Source organism: Pseudorca crassidens, chromosome 16 (genome assembly GCF_039906515.1).
Source record: "Pseudorca crassidens isolate mPseCra1 chromosome 16, mPseCra1.hap1, whole genome shotgun sequence".
Lineage (NCBI taxonomy): Eukaryota > Metazoa > Chordata > Mammalia > Artiodactyla > Delphinidae > Pseudorca > Pseudorca crassidens.
Genome location: NC_090311.1, coordinates 263,115 through 284,286, shown reverse-complemented (window position 1 = coordinate 284,286; position 21,172 = coordinate 263,115).

The window sequence follows — 21,172 nt, the reverse complement described above, 5'->3', positions numbered from 1 at the left end:
GGGTGAGGATTAGGGGACGGGTGAGGGTCAGGCTTCGGGGAAGGGTTAGGGTTAGGGTTCGGGCTAGGGTTAGGGTTAGGGGACGGGGACGGTTTAGGGTCCAGGTGAGGGTACGACAACGCTTTAGGGGGAGCGTACGTGTGAGGGCGCGGGTTAGTGTCGGCGTACGGTTGAGGATTAGGGGACGGGTGAGGGTCAGGCTTCGGGGAAGTGTTAGGGTTAGGGTTAGGGCTAGGGTTAGGGTTAGGGGACGGGGACGGTTTAGGGTCCAGGTGAGGGTACGATAACGCTTTAGGGGGAGCGTACGTGTGAGGGCGCGGGTTAGTGTCAGCGTACGGGTTAGGATTAGGGGACGGGTGAGGGTCAGGCTTCGGGGAAGGGTTAGGGTTAGGGTTCGGGCTAGGGTTAGGGTTAGGGGACGGGGACGGTTTAGGGTCCAGGTGAGGGTACGACAACGCTTTACGGGGAGCGTACGTGTGAGGGCGCGGGTTAGTGTCAGCGTACGGGTTAGGATTAGGGGACGGGTGAGGGTCAGGCTTCGGGGAAGGGTTAGGGTTAGGGTTCGGGCTAGGGTTAGGGTTAGGGGACGGGGACGGTTTAGGGTCCAGGTGAGGGTACGACAACGCTTTACGGGGAGCGTACGTGTGAGGGCGCGGGTTAGTGTCAGCGTACGGGTTAGGATTAGGGGACGGGTGAGGGTCAGGCTTCGGGGAAGGGTTAGGGTTAGGGTTCGGGCTAGGGTTAGGGTTAGGGGACAGGGACGGTTTAGGGTCCAGGTGAGGGTACGACAACGCTTTAGGGGGAGCGTACGTGTGAGGGCGCGGGTTAGTGTCAGCGTACGGGTTAGGATTAGGGGAAGGGTGAGGGTCAGGCTTCGGGGAAGGGTTAGGGTTAGGGTTCGGGCTAGGGTTAGGGTTAGGGGACGGGGACGGTTTAGGGTCCAGGTGAGGGTACGACAACGCTTTAGGGGGAGCGTACGTGTGAGGGCGCGGGTTAGTGTCGGCGTACGGGTGAGGATTAGGGGACGGGTGAGGGTCAGGCTTCGGGGAAGGGTTAAGGTTAGGGTTCGGGCTAGGGTTAGGGTTAGGGGACGGGGACGGTTTAGGGTCCAGGTGAGGGTACGACAACGCTTTAGGGGGAGCGTACGTGTGAGGGCGCGGGTTAGTGTCAGCATACGGGTGAGGATTAGGGGACGGGTGAGGGTCAGGCTTCGGGGAAGGGTTAGGGTTAGGGTTCGGGCTAGGGTTAGGGTTAGGGGACGGGGACGGTTTAGGGTCCAGGTGAGGGTACGACAACGCTTTAGGGGGAGCGTACGTGTGAGGGCGCGGGTTAGTGTCAGCGTACGGGTTAGGATTAGGGGACGGGTGAGGGTCAGGCTTCGGGGAAGGGTTAGGGTTAGGGTTCGGGCTAGGGTTAGGGTTAGGGGACAGGGACGGTTTAGGGTCCAGGTGAGGGTACGACAACGCTTTAGGGGGAGCGTACGTGTGAGGGCGCGGGTTAGTGTCAGCGTACGGGTTAGGATTAGGGTAAGGGTGAGGGTCAGGCTTCGGGGAAGGGTTAGGGTTAGGGTTCGGGCTAGGGTTAGGGTTAGGGGACGGGGACGGTTTAGGGTCCAGGTGAGGGTACGACAACGCTTTAGGGGGAGCGTATGTGTGAGGGCGCGGGTTAGTGTCAGCGTACGGGTTAGGATTAGGGGATGGGTGAGGATCAGGCTTCGGGGAAGGGTTAGGGTTAGGGTTCGGGCTAGGGTTAGGGTTAGGGGACGGGGACGGTTTAGGGTCCAGGTGAGGGTATGACAACGCTTTAGGGGGAGCGTACGTGTGAGGGCGCGGGTTAGTGTCAACGTACGGGTTAGGATTAGGGGACGGGTGAGGGTCAGGCTTCGGGGAAGGGTTAGGGTTAGGGTTCGGGCTAGGGTTAGGGTTAGGGGACGGGGACGGTTTAGGGTCCAGGTGAGGGTACGACAACGCTTTACGGGGAGCGTACGTGTGAGGGCGCGGGTTAGTGTCAGCGTACGGGTGAGGATTAGGGGACGGGTGAGGGTCAGGCTTCGGGGAAGGGTTAGGGTTAGGGTTCGGGCTAGGGTTAGGGTTAGGGGACGGGGACGGTTTAGGGTCCAGGTGAGGGTACGACAACGCTTTAGGGGGAGCGTACGTGTGAGGGCGCGGGTTAGTGTCAGCGTACGGGTGAGGATTAGGGGACGGGTGAGGGTCAGGCTTCGGGGAAGGGTTAGGGTTAGGGTTCGGGCTAGGGTTAGGGTTAGGGGACGGGGACGGTTTAGGGTCCAGGTGAGGGTACGACAACGCTTTAGGGGGAGCGTACGTGTGAGGGCGCGGGTTAGTGTCAGCGTACGGGTTAGGATTAGGGGACGGGTGAGGATCAGGCTTCGGGGAAGGGTTAGGGTTAGGGTTCGGGCTAGGGTTAGGGTTAGGGGACGGGGACGGTTTAGGGTCCAGGTGAGGGTACGACAACGCTTTAGGGGGAGCGTACGTGTGAGGGCGCGGGTTAGTGTCAACGTACGGGTTAGGATTAGGGGACGGGTGAGGGTCAGGCTTCGGGGAAGGGTTAGGGTTAGGGTTCGGGCTAGGGTTAGGGTTAGGGGACGGGGACGGTTTAGGGTCCAGGTGAGGGTACGACAACGCTTTACGGGGAGCGTACGTGTGAGGGCGCGGGTTAGTGTCAGCGTACGGGTGAGGATTAGGGGACGGGTGAGGGTCAGGCTTCGGGGAAGGGTTAGGGTTAGGGTTCGGGCTAGGGTTAGGGTTAGGGGACGGGGACGGTTTAGGGTCCAGGTGAGGGTACGACAACGCTTTAGGGGGAGCGTACGTGTGAGGGCGCGGGTTAGTGTCAGCGTACGGGTGAGGATTAGGGGACGGGTGAGGGTCAGGCTTCGGGGAAGGGTTAGGGTTAGGGTTCGGGCTAGGGTTAGGGTTAGGGGACGGGGACGGTTTAGGGTCCAGGTGAGGGTACGACAACGCTTTAGGGGGAGCGTACGTGTGAGGGCGCGGGTTAGTGTCAGTGTACGGGTGAGGATTAGGGGACGGGTGAGGGTCAGGCTTCGGGGAAGTGTTAGGGTTAGGGTTCGGGCTAGGGTTAGTGTTAGGGGACGGGGACGGTTTAGGGTCCAGGTGAGGGTACGACAACGCTTTAGGGGGAGCGTACGTGTGAGGGCGCGGGTTAGTGTCAGCGTACGGGTGAGGATTAGGGGACGGGTGAGGGTCAGGCTTCGGGGAAGGGTTAGGCTTAGGATTCGGGCTAGGGTTAGGGTTAGGGGACGGGGACGGTTTAGGGTCCAGGTGAGGGTACGACAACGCTTTAGGGGGAGCGTACGTGTGAGGGCGCGGGTTAGTGTCGGCGTACGGGTGAGGATTAGGGGACGGGTGAGGGTCAGGCTTCGGGGAAGGTTTAAGGTTAGGGTTCGGGCTAGGGTTAGGGTTAGGGGACGGGGACGGTTTAGGGTCCAGGTGAGGGTACGACAACGCTTTAGGGGGAGCGTACGTGTGAGGGCGCGGGTTAGTGTCAGCGTACGGGTTAGGATTAGGGGACGGGTGAGGGTCAGGCTTCGGGGAAGGGTTAGGGTTAGGGTTCAGGCTAGGGTTAGGGTTAGGGGACGGGGACGGTTTAGGGTCCAGGTGAGGGTACGACAACGCTTTAGGGGGAGCGTACGTGTGAGGGCGCGGGTTAGTGTCAGCGTACGGGTGAGGATTAGGGGACGGGTGAGGGTCAGGCTTCGGGGAAGGGTTAGGCTTAGGGTTCGGGCTAGGGTTAGGGTTAGGGGACGGGGACGGTTTAGGGTCCAGGTTAGGGTACGACAACGCTTTAGGGGGAGCGTACGTGTGAGGGCGCGGGTTAGTGTCAGCGTACGGGTTAGGATTAGGGGAAGGGTGAGGGTCAGGCTTCGGGGAAGGGTTAGGGTTAGGGTTCGGGCTAGGGTTAGGGTTAGGGGACGGGGACGGTTTAGGGTCCAGGTGAGGGTACGACAATGCTTTAGGGGGAGCGTACGTGTGAGGGCGCGGGTTAGTGTCAGCGTACGGGTGAGGATTAGGGGACGGGTGAGGGTCAGGCTTCGGGGAAGGGTTAGGGTTAGGGTTCGGGCTAGGTTTAGGGTTTGGGTTAGGGGACGGATTAGGGTCCAGGTGAGGGTACGACAACGCTTTAGGGGGAGCGTACGTGTGAGGGCGCGGGTTAGTGTCAGCGTACGGGTGAGGATTAGGGGACGTGTGAGGGTCAGGCTTCGGGGAAGGGTTAGGGTTAGTGTTCGGGCTAGGGTTAGGGTTAGGGGACGGGGACGGTTTAGGGTCCAGGTGAGGGTACGACAACGCTTTAGGGGGAGCGTACGTGTGAGGGCACGGGTTAGTGTCAGCGTACGGGTGAGGATTAGGGGACGGGTGAGGGTCAGGCTTCGGGGAAGGGTTAGGGTTAGGGTTCGGGCTAGGGTTAGGGTTAGGGGACGGGGACGGTTTAGGGTCCAGGTGAGGGTACGACAACGCTTTAGGGGGAGCGTGCGTGTGAGGGCGCGGGTTAGTGTCAGCGTACGGGTGAGGATTAGGGGACGGGTGAGGGTCAGGCTTCGGGGAAGGGTTAGGGTTAGGGTTCGGGCTAGGGTTAGGGTTAGGGGACAGGGACGGTTTAGGGTCCAGGTGAGGGTACGACAACGCTTTAGGGGGAGCGTACGTGTGAGGGCGCGGGTTAGTGTCAGCGTACGGGTGAGGATTAGGGGACGGGTGAGGGTCAGGCTTCGGGGAAGGGTTAGGGTTAGGGTTCGGGCTAGGGTTAGGGTTAGGGGACGGGGACGGTTTAGGGTCCAGGTGAGGGTACGACAACGCTTTAGGGGGAGCGTACGTGTGAGGGCGCGGGTTAGTGTCAGCGTACGGGAGAGGATTAGGGGACGGGAGAGGGTCAGGCTTCGGGGAAGGGTTAGGGTTAGGGTTCGGGCTAGGGTTAGGGTTAGGGGACGGGGACGGTTTAGGGTCCAGGTGAGGGTACGACAACGCTTTAGGGAGAGCGTACGTGTGAGGGCGCGGGTTAGTGTCGGCGTACGGGTGAGGATTAGGGGACGGGTGAGGGTCAGGCTTCGGGGAAGGGTTAGGGTTAGGGTTCGGGCTAGGGTTAGGGTTAGGGGACGGGGACGGTTTAGGGTCCAGGTGAGGGTACGACAACGCTTTAGGGGGAGCGTACGTGTGAGGGCGCGGGTTAGTGTCAACGTACGGGTTAGGATTAGGGGACGGGTGAGGGTCAGGCTTCGGGGAAGGGTTAGGGTTAGGGTTCGGGCTAGGGTTAGGGTTAGGGGACGGGGACGGTTTAGGGTCCAGGTGAGGGTACGACAACGCTTTACGGGGAGCGTACGTGTGAGGGCGCGGGTTAGTGTCAGCGTACGGGTGAGGATTAGGGGACGGGTGAGGGTCAGGCTTCGGGGAAGGGTTAGGGTTAGGGTTCGGGCTAGGGTTAGGGTTAGGGGACGGGGACGGTTTAGGGTCCAGGTGAGGGTACGACAACGCTTTAGGGGGAGCGTACGTGTGAGGGCGCGGGTTAGTGTCAGCGTACGGGTGAGGATTAGGGGACGGGTGAGGGTCAGGCTTCGGGGAAGGGTTAGGGTTAGGGTTCGGGCTAGGGTTAGGGTTAGGGGACGGGGACGGTTTAGGGTCCAGGTGAGGGTACGACAACGCTTTAGGGGGAGCGTACGTGTGAGGGCGCGGGTTAGTGTCGGCGTACGGTTGAGGATTAGGGGACGGGTGAGGGTCAGGCTTCGGGGAAGTGTTAGGGTTAGGGTTAGGGCTAGGGTTAGGGTTAGGGGACGGGGACGGTTTAGGGTCCAGGTGAGGGTACGACAACGCTTTAGGGGGAGCGTACGTGTGAGGCCGCGGGTTAGTGTCAGCGTACGGGTTAGGATTAGGGGAAGGGTGAGGGTCAGGCTTCGGGGAAGGGTTAGGGTTAGGGTTCGGGCTAGGGTTAGGGTTAGGGGACGGGGACGGTTTAGGGTCCAGGTGAGGGTACGACAACGCTTTAGGGGGAGCGGACGTGTGAGGGCGCGGGTTAGTGTCAGCGTACGGGTTAGGATTAGGGGAAGGGTGAGGGTCAGGCTTCGGGGAAGGGTTAGGGTTAGGGTTCGGGCTAGGGTTAGGGTTAGGGGACGGGGACGGTTTAGGGTCCAGGTGAGGGTACGACAACGCTTTAGGGGGAGCGTACGTGTGAGGGCGCGGGTTAGTGTCGGCGTACGGGTGAGGATTAGGGGACGGGTGAGGGTCAGGCTTCGGGGAAGTGTTAAGGTTAGGGTTCGGGCTAGGGTTAGGGTTAGGGGACGGGGACGGTTTAGGGTCCAGGTGAGGGTACGACAACGCTTTAGGGGGAGCGTACGTGTGAGGGCGCGGGTTAGTGTCAGCGTACGGGTGAGGATTAGGGGACGGGTGAGGGTCAGGCTTCGGGGAAGGGTTAGGGTTAGGGTTCGGGCTAGGGTTAGGGTTAGGGGACGGGGACGGTTTAGGGTCCAGGTGAGGGTACGACAACGCTTTAGGGGGAGCGTACGTGTGAGGGCGCGGGTTAGTGTCAGCGTACGGGTTAGGATTAGGGGACGGGTGAGGGTCAGGCTTCGGGGAAGGGTTAGGGTTAGGGTTCGGGCTAGGGTTAGGGTTAGGGGACAGGGACGGTTTAGGGTCCAGGTGAGGGTACGACAACGCTTTAGGGGGAGCGTACGTGTGAGGGCGCGGGTTAGTGTCAGCGTACGGGTTAGGATTAGGGTAAGGGTGAGGGTCAGGCTTCGGGGAAGGGTTAGGGTTAGGGTTCGGGCTAGGGTTAGGGTTAGGGGATGGGGATGGTTTAGGGTCCAGGTGAGGGTACGACAACGCTTTAGGGGGAGCGTATGTGTGAGGGCGCGGGTTAGTGTCAGCGTACGGGTTAGGATTAGGGGATGGGTGAGGATCAGGCTTCGGGGAAGGGTTAGGGTTAGGGTTCGGGCTAGGGTTAGGGTTAGGGGACGGGGACGGTTTAGGGTCCAGGTGAGGGTACGACAACGCTTTAGGGGGAGCGTACGTGTGAGGGCGCGGGTTAGTGTCAACGTACGGGTTAGGATTAGGGGACGGGTGAGGGTCAGGCTTCGGGGAAGGGTTAGGGTTAGGGTTCGGGCTAGGGTTAGGGTTAGGGGACGGGGACGGTTTAGGGTCCAGGTGAGGGTACGACAACGCTTTACGGGGAGCGTACGTGTGAGGGCGCGGGTTAGTGTCAGCGTACGGGTGAGGATTAGGGGACGGGTGAGGGTCAGGCTTCGGGGAAGGGTTAGGGTTAGGGTTCGGGCTAGGGTTAGGGTTAGGGGACGGGGACGGTTTAGGGTCCAGGTGAGGGTACGACAACGCTTTAGGGGGAGCGTACGTGTGAGGGCGCGGGTTAGTGTCAGCGTACGGGTGAGGATTAGGGGACGGGTGAGGGTCAGGCTTCGGGGAAGGGTTAGGGTTAGGGTTCGGGCTAGGGTTAGGGTTAGGGGACGGGGACGGTTTAGGGTCCAGGTGAGGGTACGACAACGCTTTAGGGGGAGCGTACGTGTGAGGGCGCGGGTTAGTGTCAGCGTACGGGTTAGGATTAGGGGACGGGTGAGGATCAGGCTTCGGGGAAGGGTTAGGGTTAGGGTTCGGGCTAGGGTTAGGGTTAGGGGACGGGGACGGTTTAGGGTCCAGGTGAGGGTACGACAACGCTTTAGGGGGAGCGTACGTGTGAGGGCGCGGGTTAGTGTCGGCGTACGGTTGAGGATTAGGGGACGGGTGAGGGTCAGGCTTCGGGGAAGGGTTAGGGTTAGGGTTCGGGCTAGGGTTAGGGTTAGGGGACGGGGACGGTTTAGGGTCCAGGTGAGGGTACGACAACGCTTTAGGGGGAGCGTACGTGTGAGGGCGCGGGTTAGTGTCAGCGTACGGGTTAGGATTAGGGGACGGGTGAGGGTCAGGCTTCGGGGAAGGGTTAGGGTTAGGGTTCGGGCTAGGGTTAGGGTTAGGGGACGGGGACGGTTTAGGGTCCAGGTGAGGGTACGACAACGCATTACGGGGAGCGTACGTGTGAGGGCGCGGGTTAGTGTCAGCGTACGGGTTAGGATTAGGGGACGGGTGAGGGTCAGGCTTCGGGGAAGGGTTAGGGTTAGGGTTCGGGCTAGGGTTAGGGTTAGGGGACAGGGACGGTTTAGGGTCCAGGTGAGGGTACGACAACGCTTTAGGGGGAGCGTACGTGTGAGGGCGCGGGTTAGTGTCAGCGTACGGGTTAGGTTTAGGGGAAGGGTGAGGGTCAGGCTTCGGGGAAGGGTTAGGGTTAGGGTTCGGGCTAGGGTTAGGGTTAGGGGACGGGGACGGTTTAGGGTCCAGGTGAGGGTACGACAACGCTTTAGGGGGAGCGTACGTGTGAGGGCGCGGGTTAGTGTCAGCGTACGGGTTAGGATTAGGGGAAGGGTGAGGGTCAGGCTTCGGGGAAGGGTTAGGGTTAGGGTTCGGGCTAGGGTTAGGGTTAGGGGACGGGGACGGTTTAGGGTCCAGGTGAGGGTACGACAACGCTTTAGGGGGAGCGTACGTGTGAGGGCGCGGGTTAGTGTCGGCGTACGGGTGAGGATTAGGGGACGGGTGAGGGTCAGGCTTCGGGGAAGGGTTAAGGTTAGGGTTCGGGCTAGGGTTAGGGTTAGGGGACGGGGACGGTTTAGGGTCCAGGTGAGGGTACGACAACGCTTTAGGGGGAGCGTACGTGTGAGGGCGCGGGTTAGTGTCAGCGTACGGGTGAGGATTAGGGGACGGGTGAGGGTCAGGCTTCGGGGAAGGGTTACGGTTAGGGTTCGGGCTAGGGTTAGGGTTAGGGGACGGGGACGGTTTAGGGTCCAGGTGAGGGTACGACAACGCTTTAGGGGGAGCGTACGTGTGAGGGCGCGGGTTAGTGTCAGCGTACGGGTTAGGATTAGGGGACGGGTGAGGGTCAGGCTTCGGGGAAGGGTTAGGGTTAGGGTTTGGGCTAGGGTTAGGGTTAGGGGACAGGGACGGTTTAGGGTCCAGGTGAGGGTACGACAACGCTTTAGGGGGAGCGTACGTGTGAGGGCGCGGGTTAGTGTCAGCGTACGGGTTAGGATTAGGGGAAGGGTGAGGGTCAGGCTTCGGGGAAGGGTTAGGGTTAGGGTTCGGGCTAGGGTTAGGGTTAGGGGACGGGGACGGTTTAGGGTCCAGGTGAGGGTACGACAACGCTTTAGGGGGAGCGTACGTGTGAGGGCGCGGGTTAGTGTCAGCGTACGGGTTAGGATTAGGGGACGGGTGAGGGTCAGGCTTCGGGGAAGGGTTAGGGTTAGGGTTCGGGCTAGGGTTAGGGTTAGGGGACGGGGACGGTTTAGGGTCCAGGTGAGGGTACGACAACGCTTTAGGGGGAGCGTACGTGTGAGGGCGCGGGTTAGTGTCAGCGTACGGGTTAGGATTAGGGGACGGGTGAGGATCAGGCTTCGGGGAAGGGTTAGGGTTAGGGTTCGGGCTAGGGTTAGGGTTAGGGGACGGGGACGGTTTAGGGTCCAGGTGAGGGTACGTCAACGCTTTAGGGGGAGCGTACGTGTGAGGGCGCGGGTTAGTGTCAACGTACGGGTTAGGATTAGGGGACGGGTGAGGGTCAGGCTTCGGGGAAGGGTTAGGGTTAGGGTTCGGGCTAGGGTTAGGGTTAGGGGACGGGGACGGTTTAGGGTCCAGGTGAGGGTACGACAACGCTTTACGGGGAGCGTACGTGTGAGGGCGCGGGTTAGTGTCAGCGTACGGGTGAGGATTAGGGGACGGGTGAGGGTCAGGCTTCGGGGAAGGGTTAGGGTTAGGGTTCGGGCTAGGGTTAGGGTTAGGGGACGGGGACGGTTTAGGGTCCAGGTGAGGGTACGACAACGCTTTAGGGGGAGCGTACGTGTGAGGGCGCGGGTTAGTGTCAGCGTACGGGTGAGGATTAGGGGACGGGTGAGGGTCAGGCTTCGGGGAAGGGTTAGGGTTAGGGTTCGGGCTAGGGTTAGGGTTAGGGGACGGGGACGGTTTAGGGTCCAGGTGAGCGTACGACAACGCTTTAGGGGGAGCGTACGTGTGAGGGCGCGGGTTAGTGTTGGCGTACGGTTGAGGATTAGGGGACGGGTGAGGGTCAGGCTTCGGGGAAGTGTTAGGGTTAGGGTTAGGGCTAGGGTTAGGGTTAGGGGACGGGGACGGTTTAGGGTCCAGGTGAGGGTACGATAACGCTTTAGGGGGAGCGTACGTGTGAGGGCGCGGGTTAGTGTCAGCGTACGGGTTAGGATTAGGGGACGGGTGAGGGTCAGGCTTCGGGGAAGGGTTAGGGTTAGGGTTCGGGCTAGGGTTAGGGTTAGGGGACGGGGACGGTTTAGGGTCCAGGTGAGGGTACGACAACGCTTTACGGGGAGCGTACGTGTGAGGGCGCGGGTTAGTGTCAGCGTACGGGTTAGGATTAGGGGACGGGTGAGGGTCAGGCTTCGGGGAAGGGTTAGGGTTAGGGTTCGGGCTAGGGTTAGGGTTAGGGGACGGGGACGGTTTAGGGTCCAGGTGAGGGTACGACAACGCTTTAGGGGGAGCGTACGTGTGAGGGCGCGGGTTAGTGTCAGCGTACGGGTTAGGATTAGGGGACGGGTGAGGGTCAGGCTTCGGGGAAGGGTTAGGGTTAGGGTTCGGGCTAGGGTTAGGGTTAGGGGACGGGGACGGTTTAGGGTCCAGGTGAGGGTACGACAACGCTTTACGGGGAGCGTACGTGTGAGGGCGCGGGTTAGTGTCAGCGTACGGGTTAGGATTAGGGGACGGGTGAGGGTCAGGCTTCGGGGAAGGGTTAGGGTTAGGGTTCGGGCTAGGGTTAGGGTTAGGGGACAGGGACGGTTTAGGGTCCAGGTGAGGGTACGACAACGCTTTAGGGGGAGCGTACGTGTGAGGGCGCGGGTTAGTGTCAGCGTACGGGTTAGGATTAGGGGAAGGGTGAGGGTCAGGCTTCGGGGAAGGGTTAGGGTTAGGGTTCGGGCTAGGGTTAGGGTTAGGGGACGGGGACGGTTTAGGGTCCAGATGAGGGTACGACAACGCTTTAGGGGGAGCGTACGTGTGAGGGCGCGGGTTAGTGTCAGCGTACGGGTTAGGATTAGGGGAAGGGTGAGGGTCAGGCTTCGGGGAAGGGTTAGGGTTAGGGTTCGGGCTAGGGTTAGGGTTAGGGGACGGGGACGGTTTAGGGTCCAGGTGAGGGTACGACAACGCTTTAGGGGGAGCGTACGTGTGAGGGCGCGGGTTAGTGTCGGCGTACGGGTGAGGATTAGGGGACGGGTGAGGGTCAGGCTTCGGGGAAGGGTTAAGGTTAGGGTTCGGGCTAGGGTTAGGGTTAGGGGACGGGGACGGTTTAGGGTCCAGGTGAGGGTACGACAACGCTTTAGGGGGAGCGTACGTGTGAGGGCGCGGGTTAGTGTCAGCGTACGTGTGAGGATTAGGGGACGGGTGAGGGTCAGGCTTCGGGGAAGGGTTAGGGTTAGGGTTCGGGCTAGGGTTAGGGTTAGGGGACGGGGACGGTTTAGGGTCCAGGTGAGGGTACGACAACGCTTTAGGGGGAGCGTACGTGTGAGGGCGCTGGTTAGTGTCAGCGTACGGGTTAGGATTAGGGGACGGGTGAGGGTCAGGCTTCGGGGAAGGGTTAGGGTTAGGGTTCGGGCTAGGGTTAGGGTTAGGGGACAGGGACGGTTTAGGGTCCAGGTGAGGGTACGACAACGCTTTAGGGGGAGCGTACGTGTGAGGGCGCGGGTTAGTGTCAGCGTACGGGTTAGGATTAGGGGAAGGGTGAGGGTCAGGCTTCGGGGAAGGGTTAGGGTTAGGGTTCGGGCTAGGGTTAGGGTTAGGTGACGGGGACGGTTTAGGGTCCAGGTGAGGGTACGACAACGCTTTAGGGGGAGCGTACGTGTGAGGGCGCGGGTTAGTGTCAGCGTACGGGTTAGGATTAGGGGAAGGGTGAGGGTCAGGCTTCGGGGAAGGGTTAGGGTTAGGGTTCGGGCTAGGGTTAGGGTTAGGGGACGGGGACGGTTTAGGGTCCAGGTGAGGGTACGACAACGCTTTAGGGGGAGCGTACGTGTGAGGGCGCGGGTTAGTGTCGGCGTACGGGTGAGGATTAGGGGACGGGTGAGGGTCAGGCTTCGGGGAAGGGTTAAGGTTATGGTTCGGGCTAGGGTTAGGGTTAGGGGACGGGGACGGTTTAGGGTCCAGGTGAGGGTACGACAACGCTTTAGGGGGAGCGTACGTGTGAGGGCGCGGGTTAGTGTCAGCGTACGGGTGAGGATTAGGGGACGGGTGAGGGTCAGGCTTCGGGGAAGGGTTAGGGTTAGGGTTCGGGCTAGGGTTAGGGTTAGGGGACGGGGACGGTTTAGGGTCCAGGTGAGGGTACGACAACGCTTTAGGGGGAGCGTACGTGTGAGGGCGCGGGTTAGTGTCAGCGTACGGGTGAGGATTAGGGGACGGGTGAGGGTCAGGCTTCGGGGAAGGGTTAGGGTTAGGGTTCGGGCTAGGGTTAGGGTTAGGGGACGGGGACGGTTTAGGGTCCAGGTGAGGGTACGACAACGCTTTAGTGGGAGCGTACGTGTGAGGGCGCGGGTTAGTGTCAGCGTACGGGTTAGGATTAGGGGAAGGGTGAGGGTCAGGCTTCGGGGAAGGGTTAGGGTTAGGGTTCGGGCTAGGGTTAGGGTTAGGGGACGGGGACGGTTTAGGGTCCAGGTGAGGGTACGACAACGCTTTAGGGGGAGCGTACGTGTGAGGGCGCGGGTTAGTGTCAGCGTACGGGTTAGGATTAGGGGAAGGGTGAGGGTCAGGCTTCGGGGAAGGGTTAGGGTTAGGGTTCGGGCTAGGGTTAGGGTTAGGGGACGGGGACGGTTTAGGGTCCAGGTGAGGGTACGACAACGCTTTAGGGGGAGCGTACGTGTGAGGGCGCGGGTTAGTGTCAGCGTACGGGTTAGGATTAGGGGAAGGGTGAGGGTCAGGCTTCGGGGAAGGGTTAGGGTTAGGGTTCGGGCTAGGGTTAGGGTTAGGGGACGGGGACGGTTTAGGGTCCAGGTGAGGGTACGACAACGCTTTAGGGGGAGCGTACGTGTGAGGGCGCGGGTTAGTGTCGGCGTACGGGTGAGGATTAGGGGACGGGTGAGGGTCAGGCTTCGGGGAAGGGTTAAGGTTAGGGTTCGGGCTAGGGTTAGGGATAGGGGACGGGGACGGTTTAGGGTCCAGGTGAGGGTACGACAACGCTTTAGGGGGAGCGTACGTGTGAGGGCGCGGGTTAGTGTCAGCGTACGGGTTAGGATTAGGGGACGGGTGAGGGTCAGGCTTCGGGGAAGGGTTAGGGTTAGGGTTCGGGCTAGGGTTAGGGTTAGGGGACGGGGACGGTTTAGGGTCCAGGTGAGGGTACGACAACGCTTTAGGGGGAGCGTACGTGTGAGGGCGCGGGTTAGTGTCAGCGTACGGGTGAGGATTAGGGGACGGGTGAGGGTCAGGCTTCGGGGAAGGGTTAGGCTTAGGGTTCGGGCTAGGGTTAGGGTTAGGGGACGGGGACGGTTTAGGGTCCATGTTAGGGTACGACAACGCTTTAGGGGGAGCGTACGTGTGAGGGCGCGGGTTAGTGTCAGCGTACGGGTTAGGATTAGGGGAAGTGTGAGGGTCAGGCTTCGGGGAAGGGTTAGGGTTAGGGTTCGGGCTAGGGTTAGGGTTAGGGGACGGGGACGGTTTAGGGTCCAGGTGAGGGTACGACAATGCTTTAGGGGGAGCGTACGTGTGAGGGCGCGGGTTAGTGTCAGCGTACGGGTGAGGATTAGGGGACGGGTGAGGGTCAGGCTTCGGGGAAGGGTTAGGGTTAGGGTTCGGGCTAGGTTTAGGGTTTGGGTTAGGGGATGGTTTAGGGTCCAGGTGAGGGTACGACAACGCTTTAGGGGGAGCGTACGTGTGAGGGCGCGGGTTAGTGTCAGCGTACGGGTGAGGATTAGGGGACGTGTGAGGGTCAGGCTTCGGGGAAGTGTTAGGCTTAGGGTTCGGGCTAGGGTTAGGGTTAGGGGACGGGGACGGTTTAGGGTCCAGGTGAGGGTACGACAACGCTTTAGGGGGAGCGTACGTGTGAGGGCGCGGGTTAGTGTCAGCGTACGGGTGAGGATTAGGGGACGGGTGAGGGTCAGGCTTCGGGGAAGGGTTAGGGTTAGGGTTCGGGCTAGGGTTAGGGTTAGGGGACGGGGACGGTTTAGGGTCCAGGTGAGGGTACGACAACGCTTTAGGGGGAGCGTGCGTGTGAGGGCGCGGGTTAGTGTCAGCGTACGGGTGAGGATTAGGGGACGGGTGAGGGTCAGGCTTCGGGGAAGGGTTAGTGTTAGGGTTCGGGCTAGGGTTAGGGTTAGGGGACGGGGACGGTTTAGGGTCCAGGTGAGGGTACGACAACGCTTTAGGGGGAGCGTACGTGTGAGGGCGCGGGTTAGTGTCAGCGTACGGGTGAGGATTAGGGGACGGGTGAGGGTCAGGCTTCGGGGAAGGGTTAGGTTTAGGGTTCGGGCTAGGGTTAGGGTTAGGGGACGGGGACGGTTTAGGGTCCAGGTGAGGGTACGACAACGCTTTAGGGGGAGCGTACGTGTGAGGGCGCGGGTTAGTGTCAGCGTACGGGAGAGGATTAGGGGACGGGAGAGGGTCAGGCTTCGGGGAAGGGTTAGGGTTAGGGTTCGGGCTAGGGTTAGGGTTAGGGGACGGGGACGGTTTAGGGTCCAGGTGAGGGTACGACAACGCTTTAGGGGGAGCGTACGTGTGAGGGCGCGGGTTAGTGTCGGCGTACGGGTGAGGATTAGGGGACGGGTGAGGGTCAGGCTTCGGGGAAGGGTTAGGGATAGGGTTCGGGCTAGGGTTAGGGTTAGGGGACGGGGACGGTTTAGGGTCCAGGTGAGGGTACGACAACGCTTTAGGGGGAGCGTACGTGTGAGGGCGCGGGTTAGTGTCAGCGTACGGGTGAGGATTAGGGGACGGGTGAGGGTCAGGCTTCGGGGAAGGGTTAGGGTTAGGGTTCGGGCTAGGGTTAGGGTTAGGGGACGGGGACGGTTTAGGGTCCAGGTGAGGGTACGACAACGCTTTAGGGGGAGCGTACGTGTGAGGGCGCGGGTTAGTGTCAGCGTACGGGTGAGGATTAGGGGACGGGTGAGGGTCAGGCTTCGGGGAAGTGTTAGGGTTAGGGTTCGGGCTAGGGTTAGGGTTAGGGGACGGGGACGGTTTAGGGTCCAGGTGAGGGTACGACAACGCTTTAGGGGGAGCGTACGTGTGAGGGCGCGGGTTAGTGTCAGCGTACGGGTTAGGATTAGGGGACGGGTGAGGGTCAGGCTTCGGGGAAGGGTTAGGTTTAGGGTTCGGGCTAGGGTTAGGGTTAGGGGACGGGGACGGTTTAGGGTCCAGGTGAGGGTACGACAACGCTTTAGGGGGAGCGTACGTGTGAGGGCGCGGGTTAGTGTCAGCGTACGGGTTAGGATTAGGGGACGGGTGAGGGTCAGGCTTCGGGGAAGGGTTAGGGTTAGGGTTCGGGCTAGGGTTAGGGTTAGGGGACGGGGACGGTTTAGGGTCCAGGTGAGGGTACGACAACGCTTTAGGGGGAGCGTACGTGTGAGGGCGCGGGTTAGTGTCAGCGTACGGGTTAGGATTAGGGGAAGGGTGAGGGTCAGGCTTCGGGGAAGGGTTAGGGTTAGGGTTCGGGCTAGGGTTAGGGTTAGGGGACGGGGACGGTTTAGGGTCCAGGTGAGGGTACGACAACGCTTTAGGGGGAGCGTACGTGTGAGGGCGCGGGTTAGTGTCGGCGTACGGGTGAGGATTAGGGGACGGGTGAGGGTCAGGCTTCGGGGAAGTGTTAAGGTTAGGGTTCGGGCTAGGGTTAGGGTTAGGGGACGGGGACGGTTTAGGGTCCAGGTGAGGGTACGACAACGCTTTAGGGGGAGCGTACGTTTGAGGGCGCGGGTTAGTGTCAGCGTACGGGTTAGGATTAGGGGACGGGTGAGGGTCAGGCTTCGGGGAAGGGTTAGGGTTAGGGTTCGGGCTAGGGTTAGGGTTAGGGGACGGGGACGGTTTAGGGTCCAGGTGAGGGTACGACAACGCTTTAGGGGGAGCATACTTGTGAGGGCGCGGGTTAGTGTCAGCGTACGGGTGAGGATTAGGGGACGGGTGAGGGTCAGGCTTCGGGGAAGGGTTAGGGTTAGGGTTCGGGCTAGGGTTAGGGTTAGGGGACGGGGACGGTTTAGGGTCCAGGTGAGGGTACGACAACGCTTTAGGGGGAGCGTACGTGTGAGGGCGCGGGTTAGTGTCAGCGTACGGGTGAGGATTAGGGGACGGGTGAGGGTCAGGCTTCGGGGAAGGGTTAGGGTTAGGGTTCGGGCTAGGGTTAGGGTTAGGGGACGGGGACGGTTTAGGGTCCAGGTGAGGGTACGACAACGCTTTAGGGGGAGCGTACGTGTGAGGGCGCGGGTTAGTGTCAGCGTACGGGTGAGGATTAGGGGACGGGTGAGGGTCAGGCTTCGGGGAAGGGTTAGGGTTAGGGTTCGGGCTAGGGTTAGGGTTAGGGGACGGGGACGGTTTAGGGTCCAGGTTAGGGTACGACAACGCTTTAGGGGGAGCATACTTGTGAGGGCGCGGGTTAGTGTCAGCGTACGGGTGAGGATTAGGGGACGGGTGAGGGTCAGGCTTCGGGGAAGGGTTAGGGTTAGGGTTCGGGCTAGGGTTAGGGTTAGGGGACGGGGACGGTTTAGGGTCCAGGTGAGGGTATGACAACGCTTTAGGGGGAGCGTACGTGTGAGGGCGCGGGTTAGTGTCAGCGTACGGGTGAGGATTAGGGGACGGGTGAGGGTCAGGCTTCGGGGAAGGGTTAGGGTTAGGATTCGGGCTAGGTTTAGGGTTAGGGTTAGGGGACGGTTTAGGGTCCAGGTGAGGGTACGACAACGCTTTAGGGGGAGCGTACGTGTGAGGGCGCGGGTTAGTGTCAGCGTACGGGTGAGGATTAGGGGACGGGTGAGGGTCAGGCTTCGGGGAAGTGTTAGGCTTAGGGTTCGGGCTAGGGTTAGGGTTAGGGGACGGGGACGGTTTAGGGTCCAGGTGAGGGTACGACAACGCTTTAGGGGGAGCGTACGTGTGAGGGCGCGGGTTAGTCTCAGCGTACGGGTGAGGATTAGGGGACGGGTGAGTGTCAGGCTTCGGGGAAGGGTTAGGGTTAGGGTTCGGGCTAGGGTTAGGGTTAGGGGACGGGGACGGTTCAGGGTCCACTTGAGGGTACGACAACGCTTTAGGGGGAGCGTGCGTGTGAGGGCGCGGGTTAGTGTCAGCGTACGGGTGAGGATTAGGGGACGGGTGAGGGTCAGGCTTCGGGGAAGGGTTAGGGTTAGGGTTCGGGCTAGGGTTAGGGTTAGGGGACGGGGACGGTTTAGGGTCCAGGTGAGGGTACGACAACGCTTTAGGGGGAGCGTACGTGTGAGGGCGCGGGTTAGTGTCAGCGTACGGGTGAGGATTAGGGGACGGGTGAGGGTCAGGCTTCGGGGAAGGGTTAGGTTTAGGGTTCGGGCTAGGGTTAGGGTTAGGGGACGGGGACGGTTTAGGGTCCAGGTGAGGGTACGACAACGCTTTAGGGGGAGCGTACGTGTGAGGTCGCGGGTTAGTGTCAGCGTACGGGAGAGGATTAGGGGACGGGAGAGGGTCAGGCTTCGGGGAAGGGTTAGGGTTAGGGTTCGGGCTAGGGTTAGGGTTAGGGGACGGGGACGGTTTAGGGTCCAGGTGAGGGTACGACAACGCTTTAGGGGGAGCGTACGTGTGAGGGCGCGGGTTAGTGTCGGCGTACGGGTGAGGATTAGGGGACGGGTGAGGGTCAGGCTTCGGGGAAGGGTTAAGGTTAGGGTTCGGGCTAGGGTTAGGGTTAGGGGACGGGGACGGTTTAGGGTCCAGGTGAGGGTACGACAACGCTTTAGGGGGAGCGTACGTGTGAGGGCGCGGGTTAGTGTCGGCGTACGGGTGAGGATTAGGGGACGGGTGAGGGTCAGGCTTCGGGGAAGGGTTAGGGTTAGGGTTCGGGCTAGGGTTAGGGTTAGGGGACGGGGACGGTTTAGGGTCCAGGTGAGGGTACGACAACGCTTTAGGGGGAGCGTACGTGTGAGGGCGCGGGTTAGTGTCGGCGTACGGGTTAGGATTAGGGGACGGGTGAGGGTCAGGCTTCGGGGAAGATTTAGGGTTAGGGTTCGGGCTAGGGTTAGGGTTAGGGGACGGGGACGGTTTAGGGTCCAGGTGAGGGTACGACAACGCTTTAGGGGGAGCGTACGTGTGAGGGCGCGGGTTAGTGTCAGCGTACGGGTTAGGATTAGGGGACGGGTGAGGGTCAGGCTTCGGGGAAGGGTTAGGGTTAGGGTTCGGGCTAGGGTTAGGGTTAGGGGACGGGGACGGTTTAGGGTCCAGGTGAGGGTACGACAACGCTTTAGGGGGAGCGTACGTGTGAGGGCGCGGGTTAGTGTCAGCGTACGGGTTAGGATTAGGGGACGGGTGAGGGTCAGGCTTCGGGGAAGGGTTAGGGTTAGGGTTCGGGCTAGGGTTAGGGTTAGGGGACGGGGACGGTTTAGGGTCCAGGTGAGGGTACGACAACGCTTTAGGGGGAGCGTACGTGTGAGGGCGCGGGTTAGTGTCAGCGTACGGGTTAGGATTAGGGGACGGGTGAGGGTCAGGCTTCGGGGAAGGGTTAGGGTTAGGGTTCGGGCTAGGGTTAGGGTTAGGGGACGGGGACGGTTTAGGGTCCAGGTGAGGGTACGACAACGCTTTAGGGGGAGCGTACGTGTGAGGGCGCGGGTTAGTGTCAGCGTACGGGTTAGGATTAGGGGACGGGTGAGGGTCAGGCTTCGGGGAAGGGTTAGGGTTAGGGTTCGGGCTAGGGTTAGGGTTAGGGGACGGGGACGGTTTAGGGTCCAGGTGAGGGTACGACAACGCTTTAGGGGGAGCGTACGTGTGAGGGCGCGGGTTAGTGTCAGCGTACGGGTTAGGATTAGGGGACGGGTGAGGATCAGGCTTCGGGGAAGGGTTAGGGTTAGGGTTCGGGCTAGGGTTAGGGTTAGGGGACGGGGACGGTTTAGGGTCCAGGTGAGGGTACGACAACGCTTTAGGGGGAGCGTACGTGTGAGGGCGCGGGTTAGTGTCAACGTACGGGTTAGGATTAGGGGACGGGTGAGGGTCAGGCTTCGGGGAAGGGTTAGGGTTAGGGTTCGGGCTAGGGTTAGGGTTAGGGGACGGGGACGGTTTAGGGTCCAGGTGAGGGTACGACAACGCTTTAGGGGGAGCGTACGTGTGAGGGCGCGGGTTAGTGTCGGCGTACGGGTGAGGATTAGGGGACGGGTGAGGGTCAGGCTTCGGGGAAGGGTTAGGGTTAGGGTTCGGGCTAGGGTTAGGGTTAGGGGACGGGGACGGTTTAGGGTCCAGGTGAGGGTACGACAACGCTTTAGGGGGAGCGTACGTGTGAGGGCGCAGGTTAGTGTCGGCGTACGGGTTAGGATTAGGGGACGGGTGAGGGTCAGGCTTCGGGGAAGATTTAGGGTTAGGGTTCGGGCTAGGGTTAGGGTTAGGGGACGGGGACGGTTTAGGGTCCAGGTGAGGGTACGACAACGCTTTAGGGGGAGCGTACGTGTGAGGGCGCGGGTTAGTGTCGGCGTACGGGTGAGGATTAGGGGACGGGTGAGGGTCAGGCTTCGGGGAAGGGTTAGGGTTAGGGTTCGGGCTAGGGTTAGGGTTAGGGGACAGGGAAGGTTTAGGGTCCAGGTGAGGGTACGACAACGCTTTAGGGGGAGCGTACGTGTGAGGGCGCAGGTTAGTGTCAGCGTACGAGTGAGGATTAGGGGACGGGTGAGGGTCAGGCTTCGGGGAAGGGTTAGGGTTAGGGTTCGGGCTAGGGTTAGGGTTAGGGGACGGGGACGGTTTAGGGTCCAGGTGAGGGTACGACAACGCTTTAGGGGGAGCGTACGTGTGAGGGCGCGGGTTAGTGTCAGCGTACGGGTGAGGATTAGGGGACGGGTGAGGGTCAGGCTTCGGGGAAGTGTTAGGGTTAGGGTTCGGGCTAGGGTTAGTGTTAGGGGACGGGGACGGTTTCGGGTCCAGGTGAGGGTACGACAACGCTTTAGGGGGAGCGTACGTGTGAGGGCGCGGGTTAGTGTCAGCGTACGGGTGAGGATTAGGGGACGGGTGAGGGTCAGGCTTCGGGGAAGGGTTAGGGTTAGGGTTCGGGCTAGGGTTAGGGTTAGGGGACGGGGACGGTTTAGGGTCCAGGTGAGGGTACGACAACGCTTTAGGGGGAGCGTACGTGTGAGGGCGCGGGTTAGTGTCAGCGTACGGGTTAGGATTAGGGGACGGGTGAGGGTCAGGCTTCGGGGAAGGGTTAGGGTTAGGGTTCGGGCTAGGGTTAGGGTTAGGGGACGGGGACGGTTTAGGGTCCAGGTGAGGGTACGACAACGCTTTAGGGGGAGCGTACGTGTGAGGGCGCGGGTTAGTGTCAGCGTACGGGTTAGGATTAGGGGACGGGTGAGGGTCAGGCTTCGGGGAAGGGTTAGGGTTAGGGTTCGGGCTAGGGTTAGGGTTAGGGGACGGGGACGGTTTAGGGTCCAGGTGAGGGTACGACAACGCTTTAGGGGGAGCGTACGTGTGAGGGCGCGGGTTAGTGTCAGCGTACGGGTGAGGATTAGGGGACGGGTGAGGGTCAGGCTTCGGGGAAGGGTTAGGGTTAGGGTTCGGGCTAGGGTTAGGGTTAGGGGATGGGGACGGTTTAGGGTCCAGGTGAGGGTACGACAACGCTTTAGGGGGAGCGTACGTGTGAGGGCGCGGGTTAGTGTCAGCGTACGGGTTAGGATTAGGGGACGGGTGAGGGTCAGGCTTCGGGGAAGGGTTAGGGTTAGGGTTCGGGCTAGGGTTAGGGTTAGGGGACGGGGACGGTTTAGGGTCCAGGTGAGGGTACGACAACGCTTTAGGGGGAGCGTACGTGTGAGGGCGCGGGTTAGTGTCAGTGTACGGGTTAGGATTAGGGGACGGGTGAGGGTCAGGCTTCGGGGAAGGGTTAGGGTTAGGGTTCGGGCTAGGGTTAGGGTTAGGGGACGGGGACGGTTTAGGGTCCAGGTGAGGGTACGACAACGCTTTAGGGGGAGCGTACGTGTGAGGGCGCGGGTTAGTGTCAACGTACCGGT